At 47.4% G+C, this 14,369-nt stretch overlaps 1 long non-coding RNA gene across 1 annotated transcript; it reads left to right on the top strand.

The window, feature by feature from the left end:
• Positions 1-2,918: 2,918 nt before the first annotated feature.
• LOC125161869 (uncharacterized) lies at positions 2,919-12,335 on the top strand. The gene is made up of 3 exons (XR_007150787.1): positions 2,919-2,953; positions 11,048-11,132; positions 12,272-12,335. It is a non-coding gene; the product is annotated as an uncharacterized LOC125161869 (long non-coding RNA).
• The last annotated feature ends 2,034 nt before the right edge of the window (positions 12,336-14,369 follow it).

Here is a 14,369-nt window from a genome sequence, read left to right as displayed (position 1 = left end):
GGCTACATGTGTTTGCTCTTTCTGGTAAGAACAATAGCCATGTCTCCCTAACAGGGAGGTTGAACGGGAAGTGGAGGATCCACATTGACCCTGATAAGAGCAGAGCACCAGCCACCGTTTGGAGTGTGTGCGGCAAGCCAAAGAAAGCCTCTGTGAGCATCTGACCAAGTTTTGCAAAGGAACAAGGTATTAAGAGACAGAATTGCCTCCCCTTGTTGGGGGGGGGGGGCAGGTGCTATGGAAGGAAGAAGAGAGACAGCTGACTCAGAAACTTCGAGAAGATTGTGGCAGAGACCGCTCAGCAGTCCTCAATATCCATCTCTCCTTCTTGCTTTACTAGCAGATCTCTGAATTTTAACGGGACACATGGGTGCCCAGAATAAAGACACAATTCCCAGCCTTCCGAGTGTAGCCATGTGACTAGGTTTTGGCCAATAGGATGTGTGTGACTTCCGGATGGTGTCCCTGGAACGAAGGAATGTGGCCTCTTCTTCTCTCTTGATTCCGCTGGCTAGACTGTAGACGTGATGGTGAGGAGGTGGGATGGCTTTCTAGATCACAAAAGGGAAGGTGTGTGTTGAGGCCAGCAGAGCAACATGACAGGAGTGGGTTTCACACACTGGAAAACCATCACAACAGCCAGGGACTACTCATGCTTAGACTGTTAGAGAAAAATAAACTCCTGTCTTGCTCAAGCCACTATTATTTTGGTTTTTATTAGAGGAGCCAGACCCACATTCTACTTAATAATGCAGGGAACAAAAAGAATAAAAGACAAGAAACTGGGTTTAGAAGAGAAAAGTCAGGAGGGCGAGAATGTCCGTGGAAGACGTTCTTTCAAGCCTAAGCCTGGAGGGGCCCTTGGTCTGGCCTAAGGAACTGACTGAACCATTTGGAGAGAGTCAACCTTTGCCCCTCCCCTACTTTGTATTATTCACCAAAAGCTGTTCAACCTCAGGGAAGAGTGTTATGGCTGGGTGTTTGGTCTGCTGGGATTTTGTAGGACAAGTCAGCCTGAGGAAGTAGAAGCCTCTTAAATAAAGCTGTACTCCTCAAAGTCTGGGCCACAAACTAGTGCCAGCCCCTGAACTATTTGCAACCAGCCCCCATGAGATGAATACAAAAATTTAGCCTAAGCGTTTGGCACCCTTTCTAGCCATTTGACATTGCTACAACATCTGAGCATGTGGTTATTTTTCTGGCACTTTTTTGACATTTGAGAAAAATATTATTATGCATATATACTGATTCTTTACCACAGGCAGTTTGAGAAAGGGGAAGGCAGGCTAAAAATGCATTGAGAAGGCACTCCAGGTATGAGAATGTTCTATGATTCCCTTACTGAGGTATGACAGCTGAAAGAGAAAACAAGAAAGACTGTCATTTTTCTTACCACTTGTTAAGCTCAGTATCTGCCATCGCTATTGGGCAGAAGGTAAAGTAGGATTCATTCTGTGTGTGTGTGTGTGTGTGTGTGTGTGTGTTCTTTTATTTTGAAATAATTAAAAACCTGCAGAAAAAGTAGACAGAACAGTTCAGAGAGCTTTTTCATTCTGAACCATTTGAGCAAGTAGCTGATAAGATGAGCTATACGCACCAGATTCTTTAGTCTAACTCCCAAAAAGTTCCGTGTCTGTTTTCTGCAAATAAATACAATTTTCTGCATAGCCACAGTAATCCCATAGAAGCCAGGAAATTAACACTGATACCTGCCGCCATCTAAATCACAGAGGCCATTCAAATTTTGCCACTTGTCCCAGTAATGTTCCTTATAGTCAAAAGAATTTAATCCAAGATCACACGTTGCACTTAGCTAGCTGTTATCTCTGTTATCCTTTAATCAGGAACTTTTCCTTGGCCTCTTTTCTACTTTTTGACTTTGACAATTTTCTCAAGATAGTTTATAAAATGTCTCTGAATTTGGATTTATCTAATATATTTGTTTTCTTTTTTCTTTTTCTTCTTCTTCTTCTTCTTCTTCTTCTTCTTCTTCTTCTTCGATTTCAGGAATAGAATTTAGTGATTCATCCGCTACGTATAACACCCAGTGCTCATCCCAACAAGTGCCCTCCTTCATGCCCATCCTCCATTTAGCCCATCCCCCCACCCAACACCCCGCTAGCAGCCCTGTTTGTTCTCTGTATTTAAGAGTCTCTTATGGTTTGTCTCCCTCTCTGTTTTTATAGTATTTTTGTTTCCCTTCCCTTATGTTCATCTGTTCAGTATCTTAAATTCCACATAGGAGTAAAATCATATGATATTTGTCCCTCAGCATAACTCATTCTTAAATACCCTTAGCTAGCCAAGCACACCGAAGCTATGCTACACCCTAATTTTCAAAAAGGTAAAAGCATGATCTTCATACAAATACAAAATGAACAATTGGCAAGGATTTTATTTAACTCATGAAATGAATCAACCAGCTGTTAAAACCAATTCATAGAGAATGTACAGAATGGGCATGCAGGTATATAGGAAGTCAGAAATCAGACTTGAGTTTGCTAATTATTTACAAAGCCAGCTGATATCCTATAACACAACAAAGTGTAGTGTTTAGGATGTTTTCTCCACAGAGTTGAGATAATTGTATCTCAACTGGACAAAATGTATTTGACCCCTAAAGAGCAGAGTCGTTTGCATCTGTACATTTTCTACCACTGAACTTCTGCCCCTACAGAGCTGTTTATTAGCTTAGCTAATAGATGATCAAAGGTGCCTCCCCTTTTGAGCGAGATAACCCCTCGAGGGTCCACCAGATAACACGTACTGCCCCACTGAAAGTAAACCCACTAAAGCACCAACACCCCTTCTTTTTCAGGTTGAGCTGTCCCTCCGGGTCTGTAGCAGGGTGGAAACTCAGATGAACCTCTGCCAATTCAGCCTGTCTCCCAGCTCTTCAATAGATCACTGAGGATCCACTAAGATCAGCAGGTCCTTTAATCAAACCATCACCGTGAGTTCTCTTCACTTTAACCCTCTGGGCCCTAATCCATGGGTCCTGCAGCCTCTCCCCAGCCTCTGATGAATGTGATCAGTCTTTCTTTTATTTTCATCTCATTCCATTCTGAGTAGGCTGGGGCCTTTAGCTCTGAGAGGTGGGACATTGGCAAGACAACCTAAGCATCATTTTGCAGAGCGCTCTAATTATCAAACTCCCTGAGTTGCATTATCAAATACCCTTTTCACAGTGTGTGCCAGGTCCCAGGGTTGGGATGGATGGAAACAGTGTATGGAAAGTCTACGGGAGCACAATGTTTGCCTGTCACCTAGAAGCATTTAGCCCGCTGGGAGGCTAAAATTCTATTTATTCTCTCTCCAGGCAGGCAATGCTGTGCGGGTGGGAGGCGCTGAAGCCGATGCAGTTAGGCAGGGTAGAAGGCTGGGAACAGCTAGACCTGATGGAGTAAACCAGGCTTAGCCACTTTTTACTTGAGTAGTTTTCTTGCAAGTCACTTAAGACTTCTTGGGACCTCAACTTCCTCACGGTATCAACGTGCAACAGTATCAACGTGCAAGGGGTGTTGCAAGGATGAACAAAAACAAGTGTGACTTCTCTGGCACATCCTGCATGCTCAGCACATGGGAATTACTCCTATTATAAGAAGAGAGAGGTCACTGAGGGCTGGATAGTCTTATAAGAGATGGGACTTGAGGGGCACCTGGGTGGTTCAGTTGGTTAAGCACCCCACTCTTGATTTCAGCTCAGGTCAGAGTCTCACAGTCCTGGGATTGAGCCCTGTGTCAGGCTCTGCACTAGGCATAGAGCCTGCTTGAGATTCTCTCTCCCTCTCTCTCTCTCTCTCTCTTTCCCTCTGTGCCTCCCCTCCTTGAGCTTGCTCACGCTTTCTCAAAAAAAAAAAAAAAGAAAAGAGACAGAGAATGAGAGAGTGATGGGACTTGAATTAGGCAGTGAAGAATAGGCAGAGGGGAGTGATATAGAAGGAAAATGGGAGGAGGGGGCACACCAGAGGTGGGCACTCCGAGAGCCAAGGTGGGGAAACAGAAATGAACACGCCTACTTCAGAGGACAGCTCTAAAGAGAGGAAACTGATGGGTTTGGGAAACAAGTGGGACCAAAGGTGGGGCAGAGAGGCTAGAAAGCTGATATGACGAACTTGCACTTAGGGCAGCATGGAAGGGACCTGTGGAAGGTTCTCGAGGTCATGCAGGTCTGCATTCTACAATTGTGTTTCTTTACCACAGCACAACGGGAATGCCAATGTCCATAACTGCCTCCCTGCCGTTGCTCTCACTTCCTCGTCAACAGGACGGGGCTCCACTCAAGATCTGAGGCACTTTGGGGTCGAGCTCCCCTCCAGCTGCTGGACCCCCTGCAACTTTTCTAGGGGAATTTAGGTCACAGTCTTATTTCATGGTATTCCTGAGAAGACGTGTGAGGGCCAACCAACCGGTTTATCATCCAAATGGGGCTTCTTTCACCAAACTGTGAATGTTTGAGTCCAAGCTGTCACCATAATTACTGCTGGGTGACACAAACTTACAAGGACACTCTGTTACAGTCTTCAGAACATGCCTAATGGAAGTAACCTCCAGGAAGACTGAAAGGCACAAAATTATTATTTTTGACCACGAAATTGGCATTTGCATGGACATTGGATAATTGCTCAGCCACAGGTAGAGCTTTTTAAAAATTTTTTTTAATGTTTATTTATTCTTGAGACAGAGACAGCGTGTGAATGGGGGAGGAGCAGAGAGAGAGAGGGAGACACAGAATCTGAAACAGGCTCCAGGCTCTGAGCTGTCAGCACAGAGCCCGATGTGGGGGCTCGAGCCCATGAACTGTGAGATCATGACCTGAGCCGAAGTCGGACGCTTGACCGACTGAGCCTCCCAGGCGCCCCATCCACAGGTAGAATTTAAAAAAACATGAAGGTACCTGTGATGGGATCTCTAGCTGTCAGGTGAAGATTATTAACCTGATGGTAATAGATTCTTAAAGAGGCAAATTGCTTGCATGTTCCAAATCAGTCACAAGCAACAGTGTATGTGTTCTACAGGCTTTAAAGGTGAGTTCCTATCACTGAGAAATATTTTATGTCCCAGAGCTTTCCAAAACGACCCCAGAGTATGTGGCTTTCAAAGAGATAATGTCGACTTCTAAGTGGATTCATGGGGGCGGGGAAAAAGGAGTCATGTTCTATGTTTCATTTTTCTTTGGTTCTCTCTTAACCGTATGGAAATGTCTGGTTGAAAACCGATAATCTAAGCAAATCTTGCAGAAATTTTTGCAATTTGCGTTTAGTTTATACTATAGTACTTTAGGCACGAGCCCAAAGTGCTGGGCAGAAATTCTCAATTTGTATTTGTAGGCATATTTTCTTTCTGTCAATTAAATTACGATTTCATCAAAGGAAATAAAGACATTTTATGTTTCTTTTGAATTTCCCACTATTACCTGATCCAGAGTTCCTCATCTATTATGTGTATTGTTAATTATTATGCTATTAGTTGCAAGGGACCCTCTCAGCAGCTCCCAACAAAAACTAGAAGCGGCTCGAACAACATGCATTCGCTAGCTCACGTAGCAAGAAGTTGAAAGACAGGGCAAGAGGAGGATTGGTCAACGCGGAGACTCATCCATGACAACAAGACCCAGGCTTTTTTCATTTTCCTGCTCCATCAACGCCCACACGTAGATCTTCTTATTCACCACACTCAACAGCCACACGCAGGAGTTGCCATTTCTCTTCGCTCTTCTCTTGAGAAGAAAAATCTTTCCCAGAAGCCTCAGGCCAACTTCCCCTCAGGTCCCATTCGTCAGGATGGGGGTCACATGACCAGACCTAAGCAGCTGTTTTGGATTTGTAGGGGGGATTGCAACTGTTAATCAGGAAGCAATAGGAGGTTGATATTTGAGAGGCCACTGTGAAGCTGTCACTTTTTCTGTGTGTAAAGGAGGTCTCTAAAGTGAGGTGAATGGTAACAGGGAAAAAAAAAAGTTTCAGAAATTGTGTGGTAGGGAGAGGGGTAAGATGGGAATCATAGATACCATGCCTAGTTTGAAGAAAAATTTCCAATTCTTGGGGTGACTGGGTGGTTTCATTGGTTGGGTGTGGGACTCTTGATTTAGGATCAGGTCATGAGATCATGGTTGTGAGATCGAGCCCCGCATTGGGCTCATGTTGGCCATGGAGCTGGCTTAAGATTTTCGCTCCTTCTCCCTCTGCCCCTCCCCCACTCGTGCATAGAAGCACTCTTCCTCTCTCTCTCTCCCTTTCTCTCTCTAAAAAAAAAAGATTCTCAATTCTTCCAGGCCTGAAAACTTGTAAGCAAAGTCACTATGGAAAGCACTATTGTGTTGGCCCTGTAGTAAGTTCTGTTTACTACTCGGTTCTGTAAATTGGCTGAAACAATTGGAAAAGGCTGTGATCATCATGGTCACCCTTGAGATACTGGGTGCTGTACCTATGTGTTCCATCACCTGCCCAACTTCACAAAAACATGAAGTAGTTTGCGGCCAATCTTGCTTGTAAGGAAAATGTGCATTAGTAGATTTGCAAAGATACAGAGCAAATGATAATTTGTTGATGCATGGCAGGTGTGATTGTATCATATTATAAAAAGACAGAAAGGCTGGTGGTCTGACAAAGCCACTAGCTGAATCAGCCTCTCTCTTCAGTGGATGCAGGTGACGTGATCAAGTATCTAGATCAATTAGAATGGAAGGATCTGGGAATTTGGAAATCTGAGAAAAATGAGTCCTAAATTGTCTTTCATTGAATTCAACAGAATATGCAATATGCTGATATATAATATTTATAATTATATAATATAAAATATACAATATGAACACATAATACATAACATGTATGACCTTATAATATATACAACTTATATACTAAATAGAAGAAAGTAGTGATATTTTAATTTATAATAAATTACTTTCCTTTTATTTCTCTTTTATATTAGATATACCAGCTCATATTACTAAGATAAAAGATAAACCCTGTGCAATCTTCTTAATAATGCAGGTTGCTAGGTTTGACATATAGGAATCGTGGCAGAGGCAATGTATTGCCACCAATGTAAAGAGAGCAGAAGAAGTATCTGAGTGAAGCAAAAGGACGATATATTTGCTAGGCTCCCGCAGACAGAAGGCTCATCTGCCTGGTATTATCTGGCTTTTCTGGAACATCACTCTCCAAAGCAGAGTTTTCTTAGGTGTTACGCCCTCACGACAGGCTAAATCCTTAGGAAAACGCGGGTGCGTCTGCGGGGAACTTCACAAAGCTGTTAAGTGTTCATCGCTCTTAAAGTATTTGCCAAAAGTCAACACTTGAATTCCAGGCAGCTCTTCTGCCTTGAAGGGCTGGGGGTGAGATGGCTCTCAGGAAGAACAGAGCCGCCTCACCCCTCTATCCCGCCCTACCTCTAGCGCAACTCATAATGCCCAACGCCCAACGCTCTCAGCATGTGAGCAAGACTTCCCGGCTGCCCTCGCACCTGCCTCCTCCGCTCCGTAAACCAAGCTCTTAGATGTAGGAACTCAAGCACCGAGCCCTCAGAGATGAAAGAGAGGGTATGGATGCTGTTCTCATCTGAAAGAGCCCAGAAAAGCACTCGGGAGCTAAAAATGGTGGGGGGCAAACTGAGCTGAGTGTAACTATCCTCTTCCCCACCTCGTCCTTGGCCAGAGTAAAAGTTTGAAGGCCCTGGCTTGCACCCCATTCTTGACCCAAACCAGAACACGCTCTCAGTGGGCACAGGAAGTGCTCAAAAGGGTGGAGCTCCGGGGAAAAATCACCGCCCTCGTCCGAATCTGGAGCTCCCCAGGGCAACAGTGATGTAAATATGGTCAGAGAGGGGCCGTACCCCTCCCCGGCGTGGCCAGCGTAGAATTGCAGACAGGCCCTAGTCATGCTACATGACAACGGGGTGAGATAAACACAGAGACTCTGTGTTTAACATTTCCGTCCTTTGGGCTGCCGGGGCCTCTTCTGAGGGCACAGCGTGCTAGTCTTGCCGGCAGTCTTTTTTTTCCCCCGTCGCGACTCTCCGCCAGGGGTGTCTGGCTCCTGTCTCCCTGACCCCAAAGTCCCGAGCTCGCTGAGTTTGGAGGGGGTGAGTTAACGTACCACGCCCAGGCCGGGCAGAGCTCCCGGGTGGGCTGCGGGGCCAGCTCCGTGGGCACGAGCCCTGTGGGGACAGGGCCCCACCCCTTCGATGGGCCCACGCCTGGTTTAAAGCTCTGCTGCCCGGGTCTTAAAATTCTCGATAATTTTTGAACAAAGAGCCTCACATTTTTACCTTGCACCGGGCCTTGCAAATTATGCAGCCAGTCCCGTCTGCCAGATGGTCTTTAGAGGGCCCTTCACCCTCACATTGTCTAGAGAGTACAGCTCCCCCACTTCCAACTTTCATGTTCGTCGAAGCCTGAAGTCACCCAAGACACGCTCCCAGCAGACCCTGCGGGAGGCGGTAAACTCTGTCCCGACTGCCAGTTATGGGGATAAAAGTGACACGGACGCGTGCAGCCCTCACCCGCCCCTTCAGGCCATTCCCAACCCCAGAGGTTCATCCTACTCCCCAGAGAGGTCCCTCCTCTCGGTCAGCAGGTGCTTCCTCCTCCCAGCTATAGAGCGCTCCCTGTGTGAGCGGAGAGACTGGAAAGGATGCACTTTCCCCTCAGGGGAGGTACCACACACCTGCATGGACAACAGTTGTTAGGGTTGTGGTATATGCTGAGTGCCAAAGAGGCCTCGTGCTAACAGACTGGAGAAGGAAGGGCTCAGCGGGGGCCGGGGCGCTCAGAACGTAAAGGCCAAGGCCACGCCCTTACCTTATCTCCTTCTCTTCCCACAGACCCACCCTTAACCCTAGCCAGCCCTCTCACAGAGACATGCCACTGATATGGGGCAGGGGGGCAGCAGGGCTGGTAGAGGATCTGAATGCCCTTCACCTCTAGAAAATAAAACAATTGCCACTGTAGTCCCTGTCGGTGAAGACAGATGAAGGAAGGCTCCTTCTCATTGTAAGTAACGAACTCACGAGCATCTCGTTCAGAGGCCAGTTGATTCCGGTAAGGAGTCGGTGACAGCCCATGAGATGAGTGACACTCCAAAGTCCCTCCTGGACCACAGAGGCCTGCTTATCAATAATCAGCTTGATGCTCACTTCGTTTACACCAGCACCACGAATTCTCTGTATCACACAACTCAGGATAGAATTAATTTATTTGGATAATGCTAAAAATCTGATGCTCTGGAACTTTCTGCATAAAAGTGAATCTCCTAAGTTTTTTTTTTCTTTTAACTAATTGCTTTCTAAGAAGACATTTATAGAGCAGTGAGTAAATGCCAGAGACTGTGCAGAGGGCTTTTTCCAGATGATCACTTATAGACGTCACATCTGTAGAAGTAGATCCTGTTTGTTACCGACTGAATGTTTGTGTCTCCCCGCCCCAAATTCATATGCTGAAGCCCAACCCCCAGTGTGGTAGTATTTGGAGGTGGGGCCTTTGGGAGATGATTGGGTCATGTGGGTGGAGCCCTTGTGATGCGATTAGTGCCCTTATAAAAGAGCTCCCAGAGAGCCCCCTCACCCCTTCCTGCCATGTGAGGACACAGCAAGAAAATAGCTGTCTATGAACCGGGAGACAGGCTCTCACCAGACACCGAACCTTCTAGCGCCTGAATCTGGGACTTTCTCAACTTCCAGAACTGTGAGAAATAAATAGTTGCTGTTTAAACCACCCTATCTATGGTATTTTTGTTATAGCAGCCTGAACCAAGATACTACCGTTATCTTTAATTGACAAACGAAGAAACCAAGCGATGGAGAGGCAAAGTCCTGTTACACAGCTGTAGACCCAAGATTTGAACCCTGGCGGTTTGGCACCGAGGTGGTCTTCTAAATTATCTGCAACTCTTGCCTTCCCATCCCCTACCCCTCCATTGTGCCTGGAGCTGAGCATAAACGAAGCGTTTTGGGGCGCCTGGGTGGCTCAGTCGGTTAAGCGTCTGACTTCAGGTCATGATCTCATGGCTCGTGGGCTCCAGTCTCACATCGGGCTCTGTGCTGGCAGCTCAAAGCCTAGAGCCTGCTTCAGATTCTGTGTCTCCCTCTCTCTCTGCCCCTTCCCCGCTCACACTTTGTGTGTGTGCGTGTGTGTCTCTCTCTCAAAAATAAATAAACATTAAAAAAAATTTTTTTAACTGTCAATCAAGAGAAGTTTAAACAGTGTTTGCCTTCTCATCATGAAATGGATGCTGGAGAATGAGTCAGCATCTTTGCTAGGCCCGACCAAATTGTCCGACTTCCCTCCAAGTGTGGATTGGCTTCCAAGGCTATGTTTTTGTGCGTTTCAACGTCCTGAACTGTCTCTCTGAGGTCCTTTCATGGCACATGTCTTGCTGGTGTCACCGCCTCTGGGACACCTTCGTCCTTTTTGTTGTCACCACTTTCCTCACTTAAGTCGCGAAGTTTGCCTCCGCTAAGACTCTCAGCTGCACATGGGGAGTGTCTAGGAGAGCGCGTTCCCCCGGGGCCAGCCATTCTTCTGTCACTCCGCTTGGGCTGGGTCGGAAATTCACTTCCGGCTTTGTCTCTTTGCTACGCTTCCATCGAGGTGGGCCCGCTCCCTCCTTTGATTATCACACGGGCACTTCACGGGTTCGCGTTTTGCCGTCCGTGCATGAACCGAGTAGCAGACGAGCGGTGACTGGTCACCGGCGGGCCTTGAGAGAGAGGACTCAATTGGTCCCTGATCACGACGTGCCTCTACTGTTTGGCCGGCTGCAGACTGTCTCTACGTTATGCCGTTTAATTCCCACAGTAGCTTTATGAAGGATGCAGATAAGGCCACTGTTGTACCCACTTATAGAGGAAGGGGCATAGGGGGCCCCCTAACTCAGGCCCCTGAGCACATGGCAAGGCAGTGATGGAGAGGGTTTCGGGAGCCTGCCCTCCCCACCACTACACCGCAGGCCTTGATCTGGAAGGGGGGGGCGGGAGTGCCTGTCTCTGGAGGCCGCCTTATCACACAAAAGGCTTCTGCCTCATCACACTTCTTGCATTTGGTCTACAGGGGATCTTTGACCCAGGCTGATTTAAACTTCCCCAGTGGTTCCCACATTGCTGCCGGTGGCTTGGCTTATCACCCACTGAAGCAGGTAAGAGAAGGATTACTGTGTCCACTCGAAGTGGGAAGAGATAGAGTCCAGGGGAAGGGTTGAGACTAGCCCACACGGCCCAGCAGGCTGCCAGGGCACCTTCTGCAGCCATACAGCATGTGGTGGATACAGCTGGAGCCTGGGCAGGGGCTGGCCTTGAAACTGGGGTGACCAGGGCTGAGGAGATGGCTACCGCCCCGTCCTGCACCCTCCCCACCCCGCACTGGCCACACCGTTGGGGGTCCCCTGCCCTCTCCCGCACCCTCCCCACCCCGCACTGGCCACACCGTTGGGGGTCCCCCGCCCTCTCCCGCACCCTCCCCATCCTGCACTGGCCACACCGTTGGGGGTCCCCCACCCTCTCCCGCACCCTCCCCACCCCACACTGGCCACACTGTTGGGGTCCTCCCTGCCCCCGTCCCAACAGCAGAAAAGCCTGCTCTTACTCAACCTGGCCCAGCCCAGATAGGAAGGATGTTTCTCATTAATAGGATCAGAAAAGGCATCTCTCGCAGAATGAAAGAAAACGTGGCTTCCTTTGCCAAGGTCGCTCCCCTCGAAAGCCCTCCAGAAAGCATACAAAATTGTTAAATTATCAAAACATTAATTAGATTGTTAAGTAAGACCTACGCTAATCCTCAAAGCATGTGGGGGAGGCCCTTTGGTGGATCTGGCCTAATAGCTTTCGGGTCCGGCTGGCAGGTCCTTTCCAGAAAGTTGAAGCCTTGGAAAAAAAGGGGAAAAAAAGAAAGAAAGAAAGAAAGAAAGAAAGAAAGAAAGAAAGAAAGAAAAAAAGAAAGAAAGAAGTAGTTGATTATGTAGAGACACCATGTGCGCCAGCAGAGTCAGCTTGGCAGGGCAGGCTGGGGGCTCCTCTGACTGTGACAGACACCACAGAGACCTCCCCGCCCCCAGCCTCCCCTGCTCCTGGTGTCTGTACCTGCTGCCCTGCCATTTGAAACCCTTGACTGTATCCTGTGACTTCACAGATATAACGCACAGATCCACATGTTTAAATCTGGTCCCTTCAAATATGTTGTAAGAGTCTTGAAGGCAGGAACCAACTATTATGTGCTCTATTCTCAATAGTACCGACGTTAAAAATTATTACATTAAAAAGAAATCTTTTATTTCCGTAGCGTTTTCTCTCAGCTCCCTGTCCACCCAAGCTGATGTAAAAGAAAATGTGACCTGGAAATCCGCCTCACCTGCCAGTCTGTATCCTGGGACGTCATGCCCAGATTCAGCCCCGGCATCAAATACATGGTCTGCTGCGAGGAATTTCCGCATGGCAGACGCAGGAGAGGAGGGGCTATGAGGCTGTGCAACGGTGACCCAAGGGAGGTGAAGGAAAGTAGCCTTCTTGATTTCCTGCTCCCCAAATTTCTTCTTCTATTTTTTGGATTAAAATTCCAGAGATCCTTTGGACCTGTTTAAGACTGATGGGAAAAACAAAACCTTTAACTGGGCAATTTGGATGAACTAATCTAAGAAATCCTTTATGGGATGCCCATTAAGTGTCAGCCATTGGGACAGGAGTTTAAAATCTGAAGTGCAATTCTTATTCTGTAAAGGAGGAAACAGGCTCGGAGAGGTTGTGTAATTTCTCCAAGTTGAACTAGTAAGTGCAAGGAGGGTTACCTGAAACAGTTCTATCTCTTTCGCCCAAGCTCTGTTAGCTGTGAACATCATCAGTCTGTAACCCCTTTGCCGCATGTGCACATTTCTCAGTGCGTAGAAGCCTTTTGTCCCCTCCACTCTAATTCCCACTCAGCCTTCAGACTCTGTTCAAACCTTCCACCCCCCCATTCTGATTTACCTCCCTCACCTCACTTCCCCCTGGTACTCTCTGCCTAGTTCTGTGACAGCGCGTAGAACATTGGCTTCTAAGATGAGAAGTCTTAGTCTGCGCTTAGTCTGTGAACAACTTGAGCTCAGGAACTAGTCCCTATTCATCTAATGCCCTCAGTGCATACTGTAGGACCTGTCCCTTAGCAGGACTAGGTTAGGAAAGGATATACAGCTTCTTCCTCCCACCTCCTCCCTGGTCTCACTTCTCAACACCAGCCCTAGACCCGGCCATCACATTGTGAGATGTTCTGGCCACAGCCCCAGCTGAGGCCCCCAGTTGAAGCTACTGGAATAAATCAGATGAAGGATAATGGTGACTTGGACCTTGGTGGGTAGTCTTTGGCTCCCAAAGTCATCTTTGGGCATGTGAAGTTTGAGTTCCATATCCAAGCACAGATACTTACTGTGTGTGCAGCTGGATATGTGAGTCTAGAGTGTAAGGGGCCAACGAGAGAAATTTGAGATAATCAGCATATAAATGATAATTAAAGCCATGAGAGGATGAGATCACCAAGAGAGTGAGTGTAGATAGAGAAGAGACGAGGCCAAAGAATGTGTGGGGCCATGTCATTGTTCAGAGTTTGAGGAGATAAGAAAAAAACCAGCTTAAAGCTGGAAGAAACAAAGCAGAAGAAACCTACAAGAGTCTGAAAGGTAGTGGCCAATCCGCAAAGGGAGACACAACAGAGGAGAGTCCTGGAAGCCAAGGAAAGAGTTTTAAGAACGAGAGGGTGGTCATCTGTGTCAAAAGCTGCTGTGGGTCAGGTAAGATGAGAACCGAGAGAGATTTCACCAATGGATTTAGCAACATGGTGGTCACTGGTGATCTTGACAAGAAGGTTTTGGTGGAGCGGTGAGGGCCAGAGCCTGACAGGAGTGAGATTCAAGACGAATGAGGAACAGGCAGCAGGTAAACCCCCTCTTGAGAGATTCGCTATGGGCGGCAGAGAAATGGCATAGCAGCTGGAGGAGGCTGTAAACTCAAGAGAGAGTTCTTGAAATATAGAAGATATTACGGCATGTTGATATGCCGATATAAGTGATCCAGCAGAGGGAGAAAAGAGTTGGCAATGCGGGAGAGCGAGAACTACTACAGGAAGCCCTTGTATGGTGAAAGGTCAGGTGTCTGATGTACCAGTGGAGGGGGTTGGCTCTAGAAAAGAGTAGAAACAGCTCACGCGCAGTATGGGAGGGAAGGCAGAGAACAGGAGACAGACACAAATGAGTGGATACGGTGGTGGGAGCATGTGGCAGGTCCCCTCTGATTGTGTTCTCACAGAGAAATGGGGATCAGGGCTCTCACTGGGTGTAGACAACCAGATTGACACCTAAGGAGCTGGGGGGGCACCAGGCACACCTAGGGGTCCACTTAACGTTAATGCTCAT

The sequence above is a fragment of the Prionailurus viverrinus genome, chromosome A3 (genome assembly GCF_022837055.1).
Source record: "Prionailurus viverrinus isolate Anna chromosome A3, UM_Priviv_1.0, whole genome shotgun sequence".
Classification (NCBI taxonomy): domain Eukaryota; kingdom Metazoa; phylum Chordata; class Mammalia; order Carnivora; family Felidae; genus Prionailurus; species Prionailurus viverrinus.
This window is presented reverse-complemented; position numbering and strand designations above follow the sequence as displayed.